This window comes from Myotis nattereri (assembly GCF_964212035.1).
Source record: "Myotis nattereri genome assembly, chromosome: 8".
Taxonomy (NCBI): Eukaryota; Metazoa; Chordata; class Mammalia; order Chiroptera; family Vespertilionidae; genus Myotis; species Myotis nattereri.
Window position 1 is genome coordinate 84067535 of NC_138083.1, and position 24075 is coordinate 84091609.

The 24075-nt window shown below is 54.5% G+C and overlaps 1 protein-coding gene across 2 annotated transcripts in view; it reads left to right on the forward strand.

The window, feature by feature from the left end:
• CTIF (cap binding complex dependent translation initiation factor) overlaps positions 1–24075 on the forward strand; it is a gene marked incomplete at its 5' end in the record, with an annotated part of 237691 nt that overhangs the window by 210515 nt on the left and 3101 nt on the right. The window lies entirely within an intron of this gene.

Genomic DNA, 24075 nt, shown 5'->3' on the forward strand with positions numbered 1-24075 from the left:
AGGAGTAGCTGCATCTGAGGTGCGTTTAGTGAGCGGCCACTGGGGAGCAGAGCTGGGGGAAGGGAGCTGGGAGAGCCAGAGAGACTGAGTTTGCGTCCCAGCACTGCCCCTCACTAGCTGTGGGGCCTGGCTCTAATTCTTCAACCTTTCTGCACCTCAGCTTTCTACCTGTAGCAGGGAAAGGATACTCACCCTGCAGGCTTGTTTTAAGGCTTAAAGGGCCTGCAATGGTCACGTCAAGCAAGTGACAATGAGCTGGCGTGCCACAGGTTGCTGTGGAAAGCAGCCCGTGTTCCAGGCATGTCTGCTGAGAAGTGCCCCATCACACGCTGCCCCGGAAAGTCAGGTCCATTCTCCTAACCGGGCACCAAGGCCCCCCCACAATCACACACATACTCCCCTTTCCTGGGGAATCTCTGCTGAGTCCTGTATGGCTGCAGCCACGCTGTTCCCATTGCATCTCCACAGAAGGCTTCTTGCATTCCTCCCGCCTGGAGCTTGCTCTTCCTCTTCTTCCTGCCTGACTCTCGTCCACCTTCCAGGCCAAACTCACTCCCCACCTGGTCCCCACCCTGCCCTGATTCACTCCTCCGTGACCCTGTAGAACTAGCACCCACACAGGGCCCTTGCTCTCTGGACTTGACCTTTGCCTGGTGGTTGTACGATGCCCTTTGACCTCTTCTTGGCCTTTTAAATCATTTCAGTCTTTCATGGGTACCTGGGCCTTGTCTGTCACGTAACCCAACAGCATTCGGCTCAGGCTCCTGCGTTCGCTCAGTAAGCAGTGATTTGGTTTGCGACGATGCTCCTTTCTCATTGAACTGCAGAGGTTCCCAGCTGTATTGGAAGAGGGCAATATAAATGGTGACGCTTCTCCAAACGGTTTACAATCCGCTTGGCTACCGCATCCCCAACATTTAGCAGCCGTGAACATTTATGATGGGTTGTGCACATGCATATAGAAGAAGGGGAGTTTAGGGGTCTGGGCAGCTGCTTAGGGGCAGAGGGGAAGAGGAGGCGAAGCTTCAGGGGCAGTGGGCTTTGCACAGGTTTTGGTGGGGAGGGAGAAAGGGCTCTGGGAAGAAAGCTTTGAGTGGAGGCTTGGGGCCAGAGTGAGCCTGGGTGCCTGTTTGTGTCTCTGTGATAAAGAGAGGGTCTGAGCGGAGTTGTGGGCAGGGGCTGGCTCCCAGCAGGTGCATTTGGGTGGACGCAAGATGATACTGGAACCTCTGACAGGTTCTCGGCCGGAGAGCAACCCCATGGCAAGCGTACAGGAGAGTTCGTGTATTCATTCAGCAAACACCGAGGAAAGTGCCACTTCTTTATTGAACGGAACCGTCTCCTAGACACATTTTGTACTAGGAATGGATTTAGATAAAGCCAAGTCTGGGCTCTCCCTGGCCAGGGCGCAGTGGAAAGAACAGTGTTCAAAACAGGGTGAGGGGGGAGCAGGAATGTGGGAGAAAGAAAGCAGCCTTCCCGAGGCAGGTACCCGGCCCCTGGGCGCTGGTGTGGCCACAGAGTGCTCCAGGTCCAGCAGCTGCGGCTATGAATACCCCAGCGTAAGCAGCCATTCCTGTAACCTGCGCAGAAATAACTCCCCGCGGCTGTGCCCCCTCCGGAGATGCTGTCCCCCTCCCACTCAGCAGCCAGGGCACTCCGTGCGGAGCCCCCGACCTGCTCAGGCACCCTCCCCAACCTCCCCCCACCCCCACACCCACACACGGCCGCGTCCCCATCTAAGGTGGAGTTCTTGACCTCCTCCAGATAAAATCCGGGTCGCCCCCACCCCCCACCCTTTAACTGTTCCACTTCCTCAGCCAGACTCTGCGAACTGAAATGTGAAATCTGAAGCCAGTGTTCCCCCTAGCAACCATGGTAACACAGGATCTGATAGAGAGCCTGGAGTTATAAAAATACCAGCTTCCACCAGGCACTGGTTCCACAGGGAACCCAGTCTCCACACCAGAACCGGTTTTAAACGGTTTTAAAACCCACGAGATCTCCCAGCCTGTCTCCATGGGCTCTGGGAGGGCATCCCCACCCCCCCGGGAGGGGGCGGCTGCCAGGGTTGGGGAGGTTCTCCAAAACCTGGAGATTCAGAGAGGACGTGGCTCTCTGAGAACTAGGTCGCCGCATGCAGGGTATATGGGTGGGAGCAGGTTTTCTTAAACATCAAGTCTTGGGCATTTTTTAAAAGTTAGATGGGATTGCCTCCAGCCCGGGAGTTAGAGTTGCCACCCAGGGGTCTTCAGCGCCACCAGCCCTTCCCAGTGACACAGATGGGGAGTGATTGAAAGTAGTTGTAATTAACCTCACCGTTTTCCAATAGTAACTGTACGTTTAAGGCCTCCGGTAGAGGTGGCTAAACGTTCCTGCTCAGGGCTAAAAAGGAAAACCCAGCTCTTCCCGCCCCCCACGGATGCCCCTTAGACATGGCCAGGACGGGTTCACTTGCCCACCTGAGCTCAGCGCCGCCTGCAGGGGGCGCCTGGCCCGTGGGGTGGGAGTGGAGAGTTGGGGTGGGGGTCCTTCCCGAGGCGTGGGGCCTCCCCCGCCCCAGACTGCAGACCCGCCTGGCCTCCGCAGCCCGGGGGCAGAGCCCTCCCTGCCTCCCCCGCCTCCTCCTCCTCACTCTCCTCCTCCTTCCTCTTATCTCCTGGGGCCATGCCTTGTAATTTTGAAAAATATTCTACCTCAGTAATTAATGTCTGAACTTCAAGAGGCCCTGCTTTGTGCAGAGTCGCGCTGAAGGCGGCGGGGGAGGGGGGGGAGCTGGAGACCTTGGCAGGGAGGGGCGGGCGGGTTTTTCTAAACTGGCGAAGGGACGGTAGAGGATAAACTGTTTCTTGCTGGAGTTGTGTGTACAAGATACACACGTCCACGTAGCCGCATGCACATGCATCTGTTTAGATCAGTGGTTTGCAACCTTTTTCATCTCCTGGCGCCCATGAACTAATTACTAAAATTCTGCTGCACACCAAAAAATATATATTTTTCCAATCTGCCAAAAAAATATAGATATAATTTTTGTTAATTCACACCAGACAGCTATTGTGTTGGCTGTTGCCATTTTTTTTATTTTTCATTTGAGGATCTAAGGGAAACGAGGTCAGTGCCCCGACTCAATAGTCAGGTATTGCATGTTTTAAGAATTCTGCGGCACATCGTTTGAAAACCACTGGTGTAGGTTTTTTAATCCTTTGGGTTTTAAAAAATAAGAAGACACCCCTACCGCACCCCCACGGTTTCCCAGTAGGGTGACGTCACAGTCTGCTCCGCCAGCGTGGGAGCACAGGGAGGCAGGCTGGGCGCTCTCTGCGCGTTAGGTCCCGTGGGGGAACCTACATTTAGGAGATAAGAAAGCAGACGCTGTGGGGCTGAAAAATGGCCATCAGGCACTTCAGATAACCCAGAAGTCAGGAAAATAAAGTTTGTCTGTTTCCCACCCTCAGGGAGGGTGTGAATAGCCCCACTGACTCCAGGCCTGGACCCCTCAGCGCCCCTCTAATTGCCATGCCTCCCGGTGGCTTGCCCATCCCCCATCCCGCCCTGCCCCGCCTTCTGTCCTCTCTCAAGTAACCTCCACCCAACAATCTGGGTGCTCAGTGCTGGGCCGGCTGCTGGGCCCGGGGCACGAGCAGGCTGTGGTCCCTGCGCGCCCATCAGCCGGGGAGGAGAAGCAAAATCATGAAGTGCCCTGTGCTGGGAGCTGGTGCGTACCTCACACACAGCTCCGGGGGCCCACACTTTGCCTTCTGCTTTACCCTGCTCCAGCTCTCAGCACCCACCCTCTGCATTCAGCACGTGACGATGCCCACCTCTGCTGTCCCCGCCTGCAGCTGCGGGTAACAAATACCATTGAGGCAGCACCTGTGCGTCTGGGCCAGACCCAGTGAGGAACCACCTTTTCCCTTCTGTCCACCTCTAGACCGAGCTAGAACCCAGCTCCTCACTCGTGGCTCCATTCTCACTGCGGCCAGCAGTGACCGGGAGGCAACAGGTGGCCTGGGCCAGGCCCTGTGAGAAGAAACCACCAGGAACCACCTTTCTTGTGGTGGGAAGGGTGGGGTGCTGGGGTAGGGAGCCAGACTCCAGAGCCAGACACGCAAGCGGTTCACCCTCCCTGGCCCTCAGCTCCTTCTCTGGATGAGGATTAAATGTACTTCAGTCTATTTGCTAATTACAAACTGACTTCCTCCCGTCCCTGTAACAGGACACGCAGAACAAAGACGTGAGAAACAAAGGATGGTGGGATAAAGGATCCGTCGGGAGCATCTTTTTATCGTGCCAAATGTCGTGCTTCTTACTGAGAAAACGTGAAGGGACACAGTAAAACCAGTCTCAGGCCTGTGCCCTCGATGTTTCTTCAGGGAGGGTGCACTTCCAGGTACCCCTCCAGGTCTCTGCCGATGCCAGTTCCTCGGAGGGTGCTCCCTGACCCTACACCCCCACCCCAGGGTCTGGCTTTACCATACAGGTGTCTTTTTGTTGTTAATCTGCTTGTTTTCTGTCTCCCCAGTTAGCATGGAAAGGCTGGGGCTATGTCTGTTCTCTTAGCTACGTCCCCAGTGCCTTGAACAGTGCCTGACATGGAGTAGGTGCTCAATAAACACGTGTTGAATAGCTCAATGAAATAGAATGTCTAGATTGAACAGAGCAGAAACAATAGCTGCCCCTCTAGAGTTAGTCCGGGCAGACTTCTCTTAGGACCGTGGTCGGCAAACGGCGGCTCGCGAGCCAAATGCGGCTCTCTGGCCCCTTGAGTGTGGCTCTTCCACAGAATACCACGTGCGGGCGCGCACATACAGTGTGATCGAAACTTCGTGGCCCATGCGCAGAAGTCGGTGTTTTGTGGAAGAGCCACACTCAAGGGGCCAAAGAGCCGCAGGTGGCTTGCAAGCCGCAGTTTGCCAACCACTGTCTTAGGAGATAAATCCAGAATCCTTAAAGAGGCAAGGTGTGTGAGCAGGTTGGGGCTGGCTGGTAGTGGTCTTTGGAGATGAGCTAGAATGGAAGAGAGAAGAGAGACACTCCCAAATCAAACTCAAAAGAAGTAATCTGCTCACAGGCCCAGTGAACCCGTGCAGAATTGCTGTCAGCCAGCGAAGCTGCCTGTGTTCTATCCCCGCATTTCACTCTGGCTGAGGAGTCTTTTCTCGACTTTGGTTTGCCAGCTTCGTATGATGTTAGTCTGCCCACGGTCCGAACCCCATGAGCCACAATCAGGCTCAAGGTGGGCTTCTGGCACAGCTGGATGGAGAGCCGCGTGGAGGGGGTTCCTGAGGGGGCTGCCGAGTGCGCACCTGCTGTGTTCCATGTCGGCCTGGAGATGCAGGCGGAGTAGCAGGGCCTTCCTCTCCTGCCTCTCCCATGAGGAGGGAGGCGGCAGGAGGATGCGCAGGACACACGAGGTGCTGTGAGGGTGGGGAAGTAGGTGACAGCCTGGCACAGGAGGTGGGAGAGTGGAGCAGGCGGGGGAGGACAAACATTGAGGACAATGGAAACCTCTTAGCCCTGAACAATCTCAGCACAATTCCAGCTGGGGAGCCACTGTGTCGTATATTTTCTATTAGCTGCATTTTGTTAAAAGAGAACAGGCGAAAATAATTTTAGTATCTTTTATGTTATCCAATATATCCAAAGCATTATTTCAACATGTAATCAACACTAAAAAGATCAATGAGATTTTTAAGAATATTTTTATTGATTTCGAGAGAGAGGAAGGGAGAGGGAGAGAGAGAGAGAAACATCAATGGGAGAGTGAAACATTGATCAGTTGCCTCCTGCACGCCCCCCCACCGGGGATTGAGCCCGCAACCGGGGCACGTGCCCTTGACCAGAATCGAACTGGCAACCTTTTAGTGCTCAGGACAATGCCCAACCAACTGAGACACACCGGCCAAGGCAATGAGCTTGTTAGATATATACTAGTGCCGTGGTCGGCAAACTGGCCCCTTGAGTGTGGCTCTTCCACAGAATACCACATGTGGGCGCGCATGTACAGTACAATTGAAACTTCGTGGCCCATGCCACGGGGCCGAAGAGCTGCATGTGGCTCGCGAGCCGTGGTTTGCCGACCACTGTACTAGTGGCCCGGTGCATGGATTCGTTGAAAGGAAAGGAAAATAATTAGAAGAAATATTTTAATATTGCTATTTTCCCTTTCTCTGTAATGGACGCTGGTTGCCGTCTATGGGGCGACCGGTGGGGCAATTGGGCCCCGCTCGCATCTGCCTTAGCCTGGCACCTCCCGCTTACCTGCTCCACCATCCTGCTGTGGTCCTGCTCTCATCAGGGCTTATGGGAGCCGGCAGTGCCTCCACTGCCGCCTGCTGCCAGCACCACGTCGCTGACACCCGCCATGTTCCGCACCACCCCCTGGTAGTCAGCACACGTCATAGCAAGCAGCCGAACTCCCGGTCGAACTCCCGGTTGAGGGGACAGTTTGCATATTAGGCTTTTATTATATAGGATATATTCCACCTCGCCCCCTCGGTTTTGAAATCCAGTATGTATTTTACACTTAAAGCACCTCTCCATTCTGACGGCGTGTTTGGACTGCTCAAAACCACACGTGGCTGGTGGCTGCTGCCTGGACAGTGGAGGTCTGGAGGCTAGCTTCTGGAATCCTTAGGCTTCGGCTGCTGGAACAGTTCTGGATCCCAAAAGTATCTGCATCCTCAGAGTCTCAAAAGAATTTTTTTTTCCCCAAAAGAATTTTTCATAGCTTCTTTCGGAGCACCCAGAAGCAAAGGAAAGCGGTGTGAGCTGACACACTCAAGTCCATGGCCCGTGTGCTGGTGCTGGCTGGTTGCTTGGAGCCCCCTGGCAGGGTCTGAAAAAGGCAATCCTTTTGACCCCAGAATGGAGAAAGGTGGGGAGATGGAAAAGGAGGGGCCAGAAAAGGTAAGAGAGAAGAAAAATGTAGGAGGGGGGCTGTGGGGGGCAGGGGTGACAGGCTGCATGACAGAGCTAAGAACAGAACCCACACACCGAGGGGGGGCACACAGGCAGCTCCCAGCTCCTCACCACGGCTGAGCAGAGATCATGGCTCAGGCCTGGAAGGCACAATTAGCTCATTCTCTCATGACCCTTTGATTGCACTGTTGTTGTCAGGACTGCCATTTCTGTAATGAAGACTTTGTCCCTTACTCAGAGGTACTGAAACATGAACGTATTTGCTGAATCTGGTTTCCCAGGGTTAAAAGCCAGACCGAGGAAGTGCAAACACACATTCACTAACTAATTGTCCTTTAATTAAGGCCAAAGCCCTGCTTCAAACAATTAGCTCTGGGAATTGAACAGTAGGTACGACTCCACTTTTTGCTAATTGTTCTTCCCCGATAGGCGGGATGTGGCCAGTCGGGGGCCCAGGGGGACAGCAGGGGAGGAATCCGTGGGCTGCTTTGGGCCTGGACTGGACCGTGCCCTGCAGGGTTTGGAAGTGTTAGTCAGAGGAGCGTCTGAGGTGTGGGGAAGAGCTAGGCGGATGTGGTTTGGGCAAGGGGAGTCGAGAGGCTGCCCCAGGCTTGGACGCAGGCCATGGGAAGTCTCCGAAGCTACTGCTGGCCACACTGAGGTGGCTTGCCCGGCTGGAGCTGAGGGCGTGGGCCAAGGATTAGCTGACTGGAAAGCAATTAGATGAGGTGGGGCAGGCTGGGAAAATACCTGGAATCCCAGGGCCAGGGTTGAGACTTGCTTGGGTGATGCCACAGGCAAGAGGCTCTGGGGAGAGGAGGCCCCCACTGGTGAGGGTGGCTGCCCCTGGCCCACTGGGCCGCAAGCCTTTTTGCCTCTGAATGATGGGGAGAAGTGGATTCTAGAGTGTGGGGGGACTCAGGGGGGAGTTGGGGGGCAGCCCTCTAGGAAAGAGGCCCCGTGCCCGATGGATGACCATTTCCTGTCTCCTAGGACCTTCCTAAGGCCTGCCTGTGCCCTCAGATAACCTCCCCTTGCCTGGGTGAGTGGCATGTATGCGGGTGTTACCCTGCCAGAGACTTTCACATTTCCCCAAAGGGTACAAGGTGCGGGGTTTGGGAGGTTGGAGACATGACTGACCGCCGCGGGGAACCCTCTCCCCCGACAACGCCCACAGGTAAAGCTGGCAGGGTCCCTGGAGCCAGTGCTCTGTCTGGGGAGCTTCCCAGTTAGGAGCCCCTGCTCTGGGGTGGACTTTGGGGTCCCCATACAGGGAAATGGTCAGCGCTGCCAACCAGGCCACCCTCAAAGCAATTGTGTAAAGGCTTTCGTGGCTGACCGGGCCAGATTAGACTCCCACGGATCCCAAACGCCCCTGGCAGCTCACTTTGTGCCCCCAGCCCTCCCCTCTCCTCTGCTCCCCTCCACCCTCTTCAGCAAACTTCTATAAAGGCCAGATAATCAGTATTTTCGCTCTGCAGGCCAGAAGGCAGAATCAAGTGTAACCACATCCCTGTGACTTGTGCAGCACCGGGCAGCAGTGGGCAGCGCCCAGAGCAGTTTCTGTGGAAACTACCCCACTCTGCCTCGTGGTGGGAGAGCACAGGCAAGATGCAAATGACGAGAGCGGTTGTGTTCCAGCACAGCCTTATTTATGGGCACTGACATTTGAATTTTATAGCTTTTTTATGTGCCACCTAATATTATTATTTTGATTTCCCCCCCCCCCCCCCCCGCTATTTAAAAATGTAAAAACTATTCCTGGCTCATGGGCCTGTAAAAAGCAGGCTGTGGACCAGATCTGGCTAGTGGGCTGTCGTGTACTGCGCCCTGTACTAGATCTCTGGTTCTCAGCCGGGAAATTAACACCCAGGCCATGTGGATGCGCGTTAAATTTGAGAAACCCTGTCATAGAGGGACCTGCAGTTTCCCAGGTGGTGCTGCTGCCGGTAGGAGGACCACACACTAAGTAGCACTGATCGAGTCTGACCTTTACCCCCATTTTACAGCTGACAAAACTGAGTCCCAGAGGTGCCATAGCTCTGTCATCTGAACCCAGGGAGAGGCTGCTTCGTCCTAGGATACAGAGCAGGGTGGTTTTGTGTCTCTGGCTGCTTTCGGAGATCTGCCAGCCCACACCCACCGAGCCTCTCGCCCAGACACAGGAAATGTGCGTGTGTCCCCTGGAGGCCAGAGCGGCAGGGCTCCAGTGAGTCATTTCCCAGGAGTGCAGACGTGTGCACTGAGGCAACCCTGTGCTGTCACCCAGATCCCCCTCCCCCCCCAACCTCCCCGCTGTGCTCTAGAGAAACTCCCTGCCTGGCTTCAGGATCCGTACAGCAAGGCGAGAGGGAAGCTGAAAGCCCCGTCGTGAGAAGGGGAAGGGGAAGAAGGGGGGCTTGGATGGCAGACTTCCATCATTTCGAATATCACTATTGGGACTAGCTGGGACCAGAGGCGAGTTACTTAACCTCTTTGAGCCTCAGTTTATTCATCAGAAAAATGGGAAACCACTCTTACCTCTGCAGAGTTGCCATAAGGATTAGTGATCACCTTTGTCCAGTGCCCGGCACAGAGTACAGAACTTCTGTGGTATCTTTATTAGCCACCCGGGCATTCTGACGTAACCACAGATACCCAGCCACAGCCTGGGCAGCCACAGCGCAGGCTCCATGATCCTCCTGGTGACACATGAGATCCTGGCTGTCGTGTTGTCCTTACAAAGGTAGTCACTGTCCTTTGCTCCTATGACATTCCCATCGGTTTAGGTTGGAGTGTGGAAGGCCATGTCAGAGCCTGTACCTGGGACCCTTGGGTGGCCCTCAGGACCTGGGAACCCACTGAAATCGTACGCCAGCATCTGAAAATGCAGATGTGCATTTTTCTGGGAAAGACACCAGGGTTTTCCTCAAATCAAAGGGTTCAGTGTTCCAAAAACTGAAGGACGCGTATCCCTAAAGCCAAGGCATAAGGAAGCACCAAACTTTGGGACAGAGTCCTGGGTTTGGGGATCAGCTCCCTGATCCTGATGTATTGGGCACATTGCACAGCATCTGATTCAGATCTGGCCTTCCATTCTTCACTGATGAGAACTGTGGCATGCCTCGCCCACCAGTCCGGAGTCAACATCCTATGGAGGAAGCCCGGAGTAGGGCAGCCAAGGATGGGCGGGGCTCTCAAAACGGCCACCAGGCCAGCAAAGGGCCTTGCAGGGACCACCCTGCAGGGTCAGTGTGTTTGCTTCCAGTTTAAATACATGGGGGTTTAAAGTGCATGACATTGCCTGGCCGGCCTGGCTCAGTGGTTGAGCGTCGACCTATGAACCAGGAAGTCATGGTTCGAGTCCCAGTCAAGGCACGTGCCGGGTTGTGCAGGCTTGATCCCCAGTGTGGGGCATGCAGGAGGCAGCCAGTGATTCTCTCTCATCATTGATGTTTCTGTGTCTCTCTCCCTCTCCCTTCCTCTCTGAAATCAATAAAAATATATTTTTAAAATATATAAGTAAAAAATAAATAAAATGGGTGAGATTAAGCTGTGGTGATGAGCAGGACCGTGGTGCCCCGCGGGGAGAGTCATGATCAAAGGTGTCTGTGGAGGTGCAGCCCAAGTTCCAGGTCTTGGCAGGGAGCTGGCAGCACGAGCCTATCCCCTTTGTGAAAACATCTCACTGGATGCTGGGGGTTTGCGCATATGATGCTCCAACAGGAAGTTTCCTCAAAACACCTTCAGCTGAGGAAAGTGGGAAAATGAGGTAAAATCAGCTCGTTGGGGATTTTTCTATATAATTTTGCAGTGAAGTTAGCACACAGCTTGAAGAAAGAGTAATTTATATATAAACACAAATAACAGAGTAAGATTTTAAAATAATCCAAAGGCCAGATTTAAGTATCTTTCTTCTTAACCCAAACTGCTGTCTCAGTCTACTTACATAACGTTGGCTTTCTTTAATTATCTCCCAGGGCCCACAGGCTGTCTCGGGCCTCTGCACAGCCGTGAGGGACCTGCCTGGGTCTGGCCTATTTTGGGTAGCCCATCCGCCAGGGCGGTGGCTCTGCTCAGCACACCCCTGAGCCCGGAGTGCTGCGTCCCATCCCCTCTCCTGCGAGGCTTCCTTCCCGCTTCACAGGCGTCCCACTGTCCTGAGGTTTCTTCTCATCAGCCCCGCAAACACACCATCCTAAACTTCCCTTGACCCCACAGTCCCCTCCAGGAACCATCCCATTTCTCTCTGCCCCTTTTTTATTAAAATATTTTTTTATTGATTTCAATCATTGATCAGCTGCCTCCTACATGTCCCACACTGGGGATCAAGCCCACAACCCGGGCATGTGCCCTGACCCAGAATCGAACCATGACCTCCTGGTTCTTAGGTCAATGCTCAACCACTAAGCCAGACCGGCCGAGCTTTTTTTTTTTTTTTTTTTTCTTCCCTTTAGAGGCAGTGTTTTCTTTTTCTTTTCTTTTTCTTTTTAAAGTTTAATTCAATTTATTGGGTAACATTGGTTAATATCATTATGTAAGTTTCAGGTGTACAAATTTACGATGCAATATCTGTGTATGCCATTGTATGCTCACCACCCAAACTCTAGCCTCCTTCCATTACCATATATTTGACCCCCTTTATCTTCTTCATCCTCCCCCCCAACCCCCTTCCCCTCTGGTAACCACCACACTGTTATCTATGTCTATGAGTTTGTTTTGTATGTTCTTTTGTTATTTTCTGTTTTATACCCGACATGAGTGAAATCATACAGTTCTTGTTCTTTTCCATCTGACTTATTTCACTTAGCGTGGTAGTCTCAAGATCCATCCATGTTGTTGCAAAAGGCAGTATTTTGTCCTTTCTATGGCTGAGTAGTATTCCATTGTGTATCCGGTGTGGGACGAAAAGTGGGGTTGCAGTTGTTCATATGGAAAATAATGCAATAATCTATATATATAAAAGGCAAGTGACTGGAACGACCAGAACAACGGGTTGCTATGACACTCACTGCAGCTGGCTAGCCGGCCCAATCAGGGACGGGGATGGCCGGCCGGCCAACCTCCCGCGTCCCCTCCCCCCAGCTAGCCCGACCCCAATCGCCCCTGATCTGGGCAGGCCGGCTAAACCCCACCTGTGCACACATTCGTGCACTAGGCCTCTAGTTAATAGATAATAATACAAGGATAAACTCTGTTTTTCACATACAACTGTAAACTACTTTTGCCCCACCCTCTATGTACTACATCTTTTTTTTTTAAGCAAAGTGGTTTTATTTATTTTTTTAAATACTTCTTTATTGTTGAAAGTATTACATATGTCCCCTTCTCCCCCCATTGACCTCACCAGGCCACCCCCACCTCCCACCCCAGGCCCTCACCACCCTGTTGTCTGTGTCCATGGGTCATGCATATCTGCATACAAGGTCTTTGTTTGATTACCTCCCACCCACCCATCCACCCACCCTCCCCTGCCTTCCCTCTGAGGTTCTGCACTCTGTTCCATGCTTCCATGTCTCTGGATCCACTCTGTTCATCAGTTTATTTTGTTACTTAGATTCCGCATATGAGATCATGTGATGCTTGTCTTTCTCTGACTTATTTCACGTGATGCTTGTCTTTCTCTGACTTATTTCACTTAGCATGATGCTCTCCAGGTCCCTCCATGTTGTCTCAAGGGGTAAGGGGTTCTTCTTTTTTGCTGCTGCATAGCATTCCATGGTGTAAATGTATCACCGCTTTTTATCCACTCATCTACCGATGGGCACTTGGGCTGTTTCCAGATCTTCGCTATTGTAAATTGTGCTGCTGTGAACACAGGGGTGCACACATTCTTTCTGATGGGTGCTTCGGGTTTTGTAGATATATTCCTAGAAGTGGGATCACTGGGCCAAATGGCAGTTCCATTTTTAATTTTTTCAGAGAACTCCGTTATGTCCCCCAGTTATTTAGTGAAAGACCCTTAGCTTGTTTCCAGGTCTTGGCTGTTGTGAATAATGTACAGCCAGTGTTTTCACAAGAATTGTCACCCCACACGCTGTCTCTCTCAGGAAACCTAGACAGAATGGGTAGCTGTGCAGTGAGATTGGTGGGTGACTGAGTCGGATGAGAGTCCAGGCAGTTTCACTGGTCAGTTTCCGTCACTGACCTGCTTGTGCAATGTCCGTGTCCCCAACAGACTAGTGGATCTAGGACAGCGGTTCTCAACCTGTGGGTCGCGACCCCTTTGGGAGTCGAACAACCCTTTCACAGGGGTCGCCTAAGACCATCGGAAAACACATATATAATTACATATTGTTTTGTGATTAGTCACTATGCTTTAATTATGTTCAATTTATAACAATGAAATTGGGGGTCACCACAACATGAGGAACTGTATTAAAGGGTCGCGGCATTAGGAAGGTTGAGAATCACTGATCTAGGAGGACAGGATCCATGCCTCCTTGTTGAATGCATGAATGAATGAATGCATGAATGAATGAATGAAATTATTTCCATCCCTTCTGACTCCCTGGCAGGGGGTGAGGAGAGGGGGTGCAGGGCCTGCCGTACTGCAGGTCTATTTGTCACTGGGGAGGCTGCATCCCAGGGGACAGAGAGGCCCTTCTAAGTGACTGTGTCCCAGCACACACTTTCCTCCCAGTCCATCCACAGGTCTTCTGAGAGAGACAGCTGGGCACAAGGTCCTGTGTGAGGAAAAGCTAGTCGAAGGAGACCCTCCATTCCACTTAGAACTTAGTAAAACCAAACGGGGCTGTGAATAGAGAACTTCTGGCCACAAAGTTTAGAGGAGGAGGTCAGGGAAGGCTTCTCGGAGGAGGAGGGCTTTGCAGTCAGTCTTGAGTGAGCCAGTAAATGGAGCCAAGGTGGGAGACAACGAGGAGCAAAAGCTGGAGGTAGATGGGAGCGGATGAATGTGGCTGGACTGGAGATCTGTGGCCGGGAGGGGGAGGGATGTGGGGCCCCAGGCGGGAAGTGGGCCAGCGAGCGCCTGAGTGCAGGCTAAGCCCTTTCTCCTCTTGCATCCTGGTGGTCCACGTGCATGGGGACCACAGAATACTGACTCACACGCTCACTCATTCGAGAAGATCCTCTCAACTTAGATAAAGGGACGCCGCGTTATGGAAAGATGTGTTCTGCTAAGGAATGGCTCTCGGGCCAAACACACTTCCAGGTGCCAGCTAAATACTCTTATCTCCGCCTTCGCCTCGGCAGACAGCACTTAACCAAATCCCTTCTGCCCGCCCCCCCGCCGCCCAGGCCCTTTTCTCCGCCCAGGCCTGCCTGCCCCTCTGCTGGTGGCTGCTGCTCTGAGGACAGATGCTAATGATGCCTTCAGCACAGCCCTGGTGTTCTCTGCTTCACTGTCCCCGGCCCCGCGGCCCCTGCCCAGATGGCCCTTGGTCACTGCTTTCCACCCAGACTCACCGCAGAACCAGCAGCGCTCCCTCGGCCAAGGGACAGACGTCCAGCCCAGCTTCTGCGGTGTGGCCTCACACGCCACCCCCCACCCCGGAGACTGGCACCTGTGTCGCGTCCCCGGGTGGTGCAGGCATTGAATCGTCTTCAGTCGGGCGTGCCAAGACGACCGTGTTGAAGAGGACACGGTTTAAGCAAAAGCTTCTTCAGCATGCCATGCTCGGTAGCACAGCAAGGAGCCGGTGTGCCCCTTCTCCCGCCCCTCACAGCCCTTTGTGGTTACTGAGCCCTCCCCGCTCACACACACACACAGACTTGGCATACCATGAGGAGCCTAAGAAGTTTCTTCCCAGGCTCGAGGAGGGTGGCTGGCACAGCCCTGCAGATAACCACGTGCCCTGATGAGTGAGCAGGGGGCGCCCCGGGCTCTCGGATCAGGTCCTTCCTCTGAAGCCGGTGGCTCACCCTCTGGGCTCTGCCCTCCTCAAGTGCCCCCCGAGACTGCAGAGAAGCCCGTCATCTGTCCGCAGTGACCTCCCCACCAGCCTTCTTCCTCCTAAGGACGCTTCTGGGTCTGCTCCATGAAAGGAAACATCTTGCACCCCCGGGAGGCGTCCCGTCTTCCCTGAGCTGCCCACCCTGCTCTGATGAACGCAACCACAGGAGAAGGCAGGGAGGCGGTGGGGAGGGGAGGCCTCGTCCAGGGACTCGGGTGGCTGGACAGCGGCTCGGCTGCCCGGGAAAGCTTACCCAGAGGAGGAAAGGGCTGTTGCGCAAGCGAGCTGGGCGCTCGGAGCTGGCCCGCAGGCCCCTGGCATGCGCAGGGCCTGTTAGGAAATCAAGGAGCCGCTCTGTCTGCTTTCCAGCAGGCGCCACTTCTTTTTCCACTGCTTTGCTCAACTCACGGCCTGGCTCCGGGGCCAGGCTGGCGGTGGGCGGGCAGGCGGGCATCCTCTGCCACAGGCCTGGTGCCTGGGAGCGCCTGCTCTTGCCTCGGCTCGTGTTGTCACAAGCGCCCCGGCCGAGACTGCAGACTCATGCTGATAAGACCAGCCGGCGCGGTGGCCATCTCCCAGACCCTCGGGGAAGGATTCCAGACGACTTCCTTCTGGGTTGAGCGTCACTGTCCTTATCTCCTTTCCTGCCAGGCGGGGACCCCTCACTAGTCGCACATAAATGAAAACCCTACCCCGGACCCCAGACAGACAGCTCCACATCCTTGCAGGGGGAGGGCTGGCCCCTGGCTCCATTCAACCTATCGGTCGGGGGGAGCAGGAAGTGCGCATTGAGATAATATTATAAATTTGATCCAGAAGGGGGCAGGTTGAGAAGGGCGTCCAAAAATCGGAGTCGCCTTGGTGTCTGCTGTGAAAGCTCTTGGACCTGTCAATCAATTGAGATATTTCTTGGAGGAAACACAAGCAGGGGGTGGGCCAAAGGCCAATCGCTAGGTTCAAGGGCAACTGGGATAGAGAGGGGGGCCCTTCGGGGGCTAAGAGGAGTGGGGTGGGAATAAGAGTGAGCGCAGGCACGGCCCCACCCCTGAGCGTCTTGCAGGCCTGAGAATTGCCATTTCATGGAACATGGGACCTGGGGGGTAGTCGTGGGGAGGTGGGAATGTGGACAACTGAAGCCCTGGAGTGTCAACTGGTGGCCCGGCTTCCGGGGCTCATCGCTGTGAGAACTGAAAGCAGACCCCAGCCTTGCGACGCCTGACTCTGTCCGAGGCTTGGTGTCCTCCTCGGGCGAGGAGAGCCGTCTGCCTCAGGCACGCAGGCTTGCTCTGGGGGCTGTGCTTCCCGGAGGCAGAAGGCTGGCCCCGTTGACCCCTCAAGGGCTCATCCAAGCCCCCTGTGGCTGACTTCTACGGGGCCAGTTGCTATGGGGACTATAACTTTGAATTTCCTGGCTCTGGGGCTGTGAAAATCACAGCCTGAACCTTCCGTTGATGTGGGTTTCTAGATTAATTTCCTGTTTGATTGTTTACTTTAGAGAGCGGAAAATGCCTTTGCAGGCAGCTCGCTCCCTCCACCAAGACGCTTATCACGCCCTCCCCCACACCAGCAAGGTCAAGTCCAGGACTCAGTGGGCGGAGGTGGGGAGCCAGGGGGTGGGACCAGGGACCAGGGGTGGGGGGCGGCACATGTAAGAGCAGATGGCAGCCTGGGGCCCCCTCCCCTGCCCTGCCCTCTCCTGGTGCCAGCCGAGGGTCCCAGCCCAGTGACCTGTGAGTTCAGAAACTGCCTGTTGTGGGCCATCTGCCCACCACCTGCGCCCCAGGTCTGGCTCCCAGCCAGCCCAAAGCCCTCCCCTGTCTCGGGGAGCTGTTTTGTGCTGAGTCAGACACAGAAGGCAGTCATTCCTTCAGAGGGGTGTCCAGAGGGTACTGTGAGGGGGCTGCTGGTCCCAGGTGCCACCGGACACCCAGTACCTCCGGGCTGGGCACTGCTGGCCGAGCTCCCCAGGGAAGCGTAGAAAATAACTGCTCTCCCCCGGGCCCCGCTGCTGCAGCCGAGAGCAACGGACAGTGTGCCCGGTACCGTAACCGTCCTGTTCCTGGCTCCCGTCCCTGGGGAGCAGTTAACGCTCAGGCTCACGCCAGGCTTAGCGGCAGGTGGCACGGTCTCCTGCCATGTTGACCACCTCTCGCCAGGATCTGTAGGGCTGCTTTGTCACCTTCAGAGCCCTGCCACCCCACCTGCGAAACCCGCAGAGAGGCAAGAGCCCTGACCCCCCGCATACATGGGGGCCCTGCGGCAGGAGGAGGGGAGAGGGACCGGGCTGGAGGTCTCCCGAGCCGTCAGATGGTACCTGGGGTAAGATCTCCCAACTCCTCACCGCCCCTTCCCTTGTCGAGGTGACTACATAAACACCACTTTGGGGAGCACGAGGAACCCTAGTCCTAGTCACTTTGGGATGCGGGGTGACAACCAGAATCATCCCAGGCAACCCGGGGTGGGGGTGTGGTCACTGCCTTTCTCTCTCCTCTCCCCACTGGCCTTGATCATGTGGGCCTCCCTCATGAGGCAGCGGTCCTGCCACCTGACTGTGGAGGCAGATGAGACCTGGGTTCCACTCCTGGTTTTCCTTTCCCGTGTGTCCGTGGGGAAGTCATGTCCCGCCGCGCCTCATGCCTGCAGCTGTGGCATGAAGACCCTACCGTGGCGTGGGACTCAGGTGCACTGGTAGAAGGTGACACGGATCTGGACGTGCGCATACAGCTCAGCACACGAGCTAGAGCAAACACTCAGAATGTCAGTCCTCAGGAGGCCCCGCTTTTTAAAAAAATAATGTATTTTTATGGATTTCAGAGAGAAAGGGAGAGGGAGAGAGAGATAGAAATGTCAATGATGGGAGAGGATCATTGATTGGCTGCCTCCTACACAGCCCCTACTGGGGATCCAGCATGCAACCCGGGCATGTGCCCTGACTGGGAATCGAACCATAACCTCCTGGTCCATAGGTTGACACTCAACCACTGAGCCACACCAGCTGGGCAGGAGACTCTGAGTGCCAGGTAAGGCCTAGGGGCTACCTCGGGAGTGTTCTGCTTGCCCTTTGGGAGAGGTTCGAGCAGATGGGGGCAGTGGGCACAGAGCGAGCCGACAGGAAGATTTCCCTCAGGGAGGCCGGGAGGTGTTGACTGTGTCACGGACAACGGCCCCAGGGTTTCAAACTCAACCCAAGGTCCTGGGAGCTCATGGCTGTAGGGACTCTGTGAACGGAACTGGCCTCCTGTCCAGGCTCCTGGCCAGGGCTTGGCCCCGAAGAAGAGCCACTGGAGCCGGGGTCCTCTGGCTCCAGTATCTGCAGGATTCAGTGTCTTCTCTGATCCCCGGATTACGTTTCCACCACCACCACCCCCCGCCCCCAGGGCCAGCTGTGGGCTGAAGCATTCCCCCATGTGACATTTACTGTGGCCACTTTGTCCGCGGCGGTTTGCAAGCTCGGCAGGAAGGAGGCTAATTATTGCCGCCGGGGCGCCTGGTCCGCAGTTAGGGTGCCTGCCCGCCTGCCCGCCCTAGTGAGATGGGCTGGCAGCCAGGCCACAGGGCACAGCTTGGACCGAAGTCCAGGTCACAGCCATGAATTTCCTTGACATCTGACCATGGCCACCGCACTGGGGCCTATTAGGCTAGTGGAAAAGTGACATTTGGGGCAGATTTTCCTCTCCTGGCACGGAGTGATGGTAATAATGAACGTAAAGCAACACTAATTCTGTTGTTCAGCTGCAGGCTGCGTAGCCTGAGCATCACACATGTACTGTGTTCACCGCCCCTCCTGGCCATTCCAGACTTGGCCTCCCCTCTCTGAGTAACCCCCTCTCTCCTGCATTCTGCCCACTCATCTCTGCCTCTAGCCTTCAAACATGCTCAGGTGTCTCCCACGTTAACCACCACTCACCTTGACCCTTTGCCAGTCTTTCTCCTAGCATCTTACCCTCTTCTCTTCCATAGGCAAGTTCCCAAAAAAGAAAGAAAAAGAGAGGGAGAAACAGAGAAGAACAGAAACCCCAAAGAAAAAGAAAGAAATGGTGGATTCTTTCAGTCTCCATTTCCTGACCACCCTCACCCTCCAACCCCACCTCACCCAGGGTTCCACCTGCCCCTCCCCCTGCACTGATGTCCTCATGGTAAAGGTCACCCGTGGTCTCCTAATCACCATATCCAGAGAGCCCTGGTCATCGTCCATCTTCCTTGACCTCGCGGAGAACTTGACACCATTGACCTTGTCCTTCTTAGAACTTTCTTGGTTTCTGTGACATCGCTTCTTCCTGTTGCTCTGGGCTTTCTGACCATTCTCCTTCACCTCTGGGGGTTCCTCCTCCTCTCCCCCCTTTCCCAGTTTGGAGCCTTTATCCTCTTCCCTTCTCATCTATTCTGTCTTCCCCCAGGACATCTCACTCACACCCATGGCCTTGACTAACGCCTGGGCACTGGTGATCACAAATAGCCAGCCCCCCACTAGTCATCTTCCCTGATATCCTCGGGGACCGTAGACTCAGTATTTCTGACACTGAACTTATTTGCCCTCCTCCAAACCAACGCCTCCTGCCTTCCTAGTATCCTTGGTGATATTGCCATTTATCCAGTTGACCAAGCCCTAAACCTGGGGGCTGTCCATCTTCAAGATCGTCCTTGTCCTCACCCTCACTTTTGCCCCCTAAACACACCTCCTCAATTCAAGCATCAATTCATAATTTCTCATTGCAGCAGCCTTCCTGGTCTCCTTGCTGCCAGTCCCACCTCCACCCTACCAGCTCCAGTCCATTCTCCACGCTGTGCAGGAAAGGATGTTTTGAGAATGCAATTATCTTCCTACTCTCCGGTTTAAAATCTCTCAGTGGCTCTCTAGTCCCTTAGGATAAAATTCAAACTAGTAGCACGGCATCTAGAGCCTTTTAGGGTGTGGCCCTTGCACTCTTTACCATCATGTTCTCTCTCTCCCCCCCAGCACCATGTATTTCAGCATCTTGAAGTACTTGTTATTCACCAGTGCACTCTGCTAGTCCACATTTTTAGCTTTTGTGCATATGCCATATGTTGCTTCTTATGCCTTATGCCTGGCGTGTTCTCCACCACCAGCAGCCCTCCTGTGTTCCAACGCCACATGCCTAGCACACTCTCTTGATTTCCCCCTACTAGACTGTACGTTGCAAGTCTTATAGTCTTGTTAATCCCTATACTTATACAGTATTTAGCACATAGTAGGTGTTGCATAAATGTTGTTGGAAGGATGGAGCGATGGATGGATGGATGAAGTATGTGGATGGATGGATGGATAGCTAGATGAATGAAAGAATGGACAATGAGCCCTGGCTGGGTCGCTCTGTTGGTTTGAGCATCGTCCTGATACACCAAAGCTGCAGGTTCGGTCCCCAGTCAGGGCACATACAAGAATCAACCAGTGAATGCGTAAATAAGTGGAACAACAAATCGATGTCTCTCCTCCCTCTCTCTTTCTAAAATAAATCGGTAAATAAAATGTTTTTGAAAAAAGAATGGATGGGGGATGGAAGGTTGGATCTATGATGTGTGGGTAGACAGAAGGATGGGCAGATAAGTGGATGCATTGGTGGACAAATGGTTGCATGGGTGGGTGAAAAGATGGATGAATAACTTGGTGGGTGCGTAAGTGGGTGTACAGATGGGTAGGTGGATAAATGGGTGAATGGATAGATAGTGGCCAATGCAGCCACAAAATAGGTAAAACTCATTTCACTTTTGTGAAGACCCCGGTTGATTATTGTCACCAGTCAACAAAAGTAAGACTTACGAGCTCCGACCAGGAAAACAGGAGTTAGCTAATGTGGGAGGAATGGGAAATAATTCCCCAAGAAAGAGGATGCTGACCCAGGACTTCTGTGCACCTTTTAGATCTCCTCAGACTTGCTGTCTGTCTGGCTTGTTCAAGACACGGAACTGCTGAGCCTCGGATTCTCTACGTGATTAAGTAGAGATAGCAGTGCCTGTGGCCTTTCGCTATCTCTGCGAGAGTCACGGGGGGGGGGGGGGGGGGGGCGGGCGGGACGGTGCATACAAAGCGTGGCAAGGCCTTCGGGGAAGGTCCGTGCTTATGAAGATGCACATTTAATAACAATAATCACACCTTGTATTTGAATCAGGCTTTGTACTCTTCAAAGCTCTTTCACGTACGTTATCTCAATAGGCTCTCAAAACAGTTCTGGGCAGGTGTTGTCCCCATTCTCAAGCGAGGAGACTGAGGTGCAGGGTGACGAAGTGACCGGGTTCCCGTCGGTGAGCAGCGGGCCTGCTGGCTCGGAGCCTGCTGCACGCTTGGCTGGCAGCCTATTTCAGATAGACTCCCCGCTTCTCTGCCTCCTGAAGAGCCCCGGGCACTCCTGGCCCTCTTCTTGCCGACTCAAGCCCGGTGTCGGTTCGGTTCCTCTAGATGTAGCTGTAGACGCCGATCCAGGTGCCGCAGGGGAGCAGCGGGGAGGGGCCCAGGCTCATACGTGAGGGCGCTCCTGAGAGGCAGGTGGCCCTGTGCAGCTCCCACCCCAGCCCCGTGCCAAACCGCGTGCCGTGCATCGGGCATCTCCTGTGCCTCCGCCGCGCTATCCTCCCTCCTCTTGCTCTCCATCAGCCTTGCTGCCCATCGCTGTGGCCTCCTGGGCCAGTGCAGTCCTCCGCCTCCCACTCCCGTCTCTTCCTTCCCTCTCCTCTTCCTGCGACTTCTCCCACACTCAGCTGGTCCTGCCTCGGCCTTGGCCCTTCTGCAGGCTCAGCCAGGCGATCAGAGCTCTGGATTGTTCCCCAGACACCAGCCCATGACATGCACTCTGAAATCTCCTCACTTTTGCTCCTTGGTTGCTGCCCCAGCCCACCCTGGGCTACCCCCGAGCCGTGCTTTTACGGCGGCCATGCTAGGCTGCTGGACTGGTTCTGCGAGGCTGAAATCATGCTGTTGGTGAGCTGCGTGGTCAGGGTGGGCTACCCCACCTGCCTCAGGTCAGCCCTCACTCCTCACTGGGAAGAGAAGAAGCTGTCGTCTCCAGCGCTCCCTTGCCTCCCACACACGAAGGCAGCCCCGTGGGCCCTTCCGTCAGCACCCTCTTTCCCTCTCCACGGGGTGGCATCCCAAGCAACCAGCCCGGCTCCATCCTGGGCATGCCTTGGGCAGCATGCCCATGCCCTGTGGACCTTCCGTCGGGGACGCTGGGACGCTCCCACCAGGCCGCCCTTCTCCCCAGTCGCTGTCGGGCCTCCCACAGCCTGACTCCGAGCACCTTGGCCTCTCCCCGCGGGAGGATGTGATGGGTGTGCCCACAACAAGTCTCCGGCAGAGACAATAGGACAGGAATGCACTAGCTTCCGAACAAACACTGTGTGGGCTCGCACAATTGCCTTGGATTCCCGTCCAAGAAACACAGTTCGCTGTTCGAGGGCGAGGGTGGCTGGCCTGCCCCAGCCCGCCCACTCCCCTCTCTGCGCCAGAGACTTCGACAAGCAGGCTGCTCCTTCCCCCACCCCAGGGTCCTCAGCCCCCAGGGCCGGCAACCCTGCCGTCCCCAGCGGACGGAAGGCTTTTCTTCCCGAGAGCGGTGGCAGAGACGGGGCGGCTGCCCACCCAGAGTGCCCGCGCCTGCCACCGCCTTTTTAAAACACTTTCTTGTCGTAAACTGTACATAACGTAAGATGGGTTGTTTCAGCCGTTCTTGCGTGTACCGTTCAGGGCATGAAGTACGTTACTGTTGTCAGGCAACCATCCCCACCACCCATCCCCAGGGCTTTCCATCTCCCCAACCTGAAACCCTGGGCCATCGCACAACAGCTCCCAGGACTCCTCCCGCCAGCCCCGGCCACCCACCAGTCTACTTCTGTCCCCATGAACACGACACCTCCTGGAGGTGGGACCCTATGGTGGTAGTTGTTCTTTTTTTTAATTTCTTTATTGATTAAGATATTACATATGTGTCCTTATCCTCACATTACCCCACACACACACTCATGCCCTCACCCCCCTGGTGTCTGTATCCATTGGTTAGGTCTCTATGCTTGCATACAAGTCCTTTGGTTGATCTCTCCCCCTTACCCCCACCCTCCCCTACATTCCCTCTGAGGTTTGACGATCTGATCGATGCTTCTCTGTCTCTGGGTCTGTTTTTGTTTATCAGTTTATGTTGTTCGTTACATTCCACAAATGAGTGAGATCGTGGGATATTTATCTTTCTCCGACTGGCTTATTTCACTTAGCATAATGCTCTCCAGTTCCATCCATGCTGTGGCAAATGGTAAGAATTCCTTCTTTTTTACCGCAGCGTAGTATTCCATTGTGTAGATGTATCACAGTTTTTAACCCACTCATCTGCTGATGGGCACTTAGGCTGTTTCCAAATGTTAGCTATTGTAAGTTGTGCTGCTATGACCATGGGGGTGCATATGTCCTTTCTGATGGGTGTTTCTGGTTTCTTGGGATATATTCCCAGAAGTGGGATCACTGGGCCAAATGGGAGTTCCATTTTTAGTTTTTTTGAGGAAACTCCATACTGTTCTCCGGTAGTTGTTCTTCTGTGACTGGCTTGTTTCACGGAGCACAATGTCCGCAAGGTTCACCCAGCATGGATGAACTTCCACAGCGTTACGTCGAGTGGAAGCCACCCACAGAGACTGCTCTATCGTGTGATTCCGTTTACCTGGAATGTCCAGAACAGGCGGATCCACAGAGACCAAGGAGCTGAGCGGTTGCCAGGGGATGGGGGTCGGGACTAACTGCTAATGGGCACGGGTTTCTTTTGGGGGCGATGAAGATATTCTGGACTTAGTGGGGATGGCTGCGGGACTTTATGAATATGCTAAGTCACTGGCTTGTATACTTAAAAATGGTGAATTTGGTGTTACCTGAATTCCACATCAATTAGAAAAGCAAAAGAGAGATTGAGAGAAGAGACGAGGCAGTAGAAGGAAGCCTGGGTTGGGGTGTGGCCAGGTCCAGTGCTGGGCTGCCGGCCGGGGCCTTGGCCGGGAAGCGGGTCCAGCCTTGGGGAAGCCGGTAGGCCTGTGGTTTGGCAGCAGAGCACTTTGGTGTCCAGAGTCCTCCCATAGCCAGGGCCCAGGAGCACCCAAGACCACAGCCAAGCCCCCGCTCACCAATCAGGAAGTCTTTAAGCTAATTTCTCTAAGGATTTTCGCTGGCCAGTTGTAACCGCCAGTGATCCCGGCATCCTTGCTGCCTCTTCAAGCCCACCTGTACCTTGCTTTGCCGTGGCCTCTGACCTGGCCGGGGCGCCCAGGC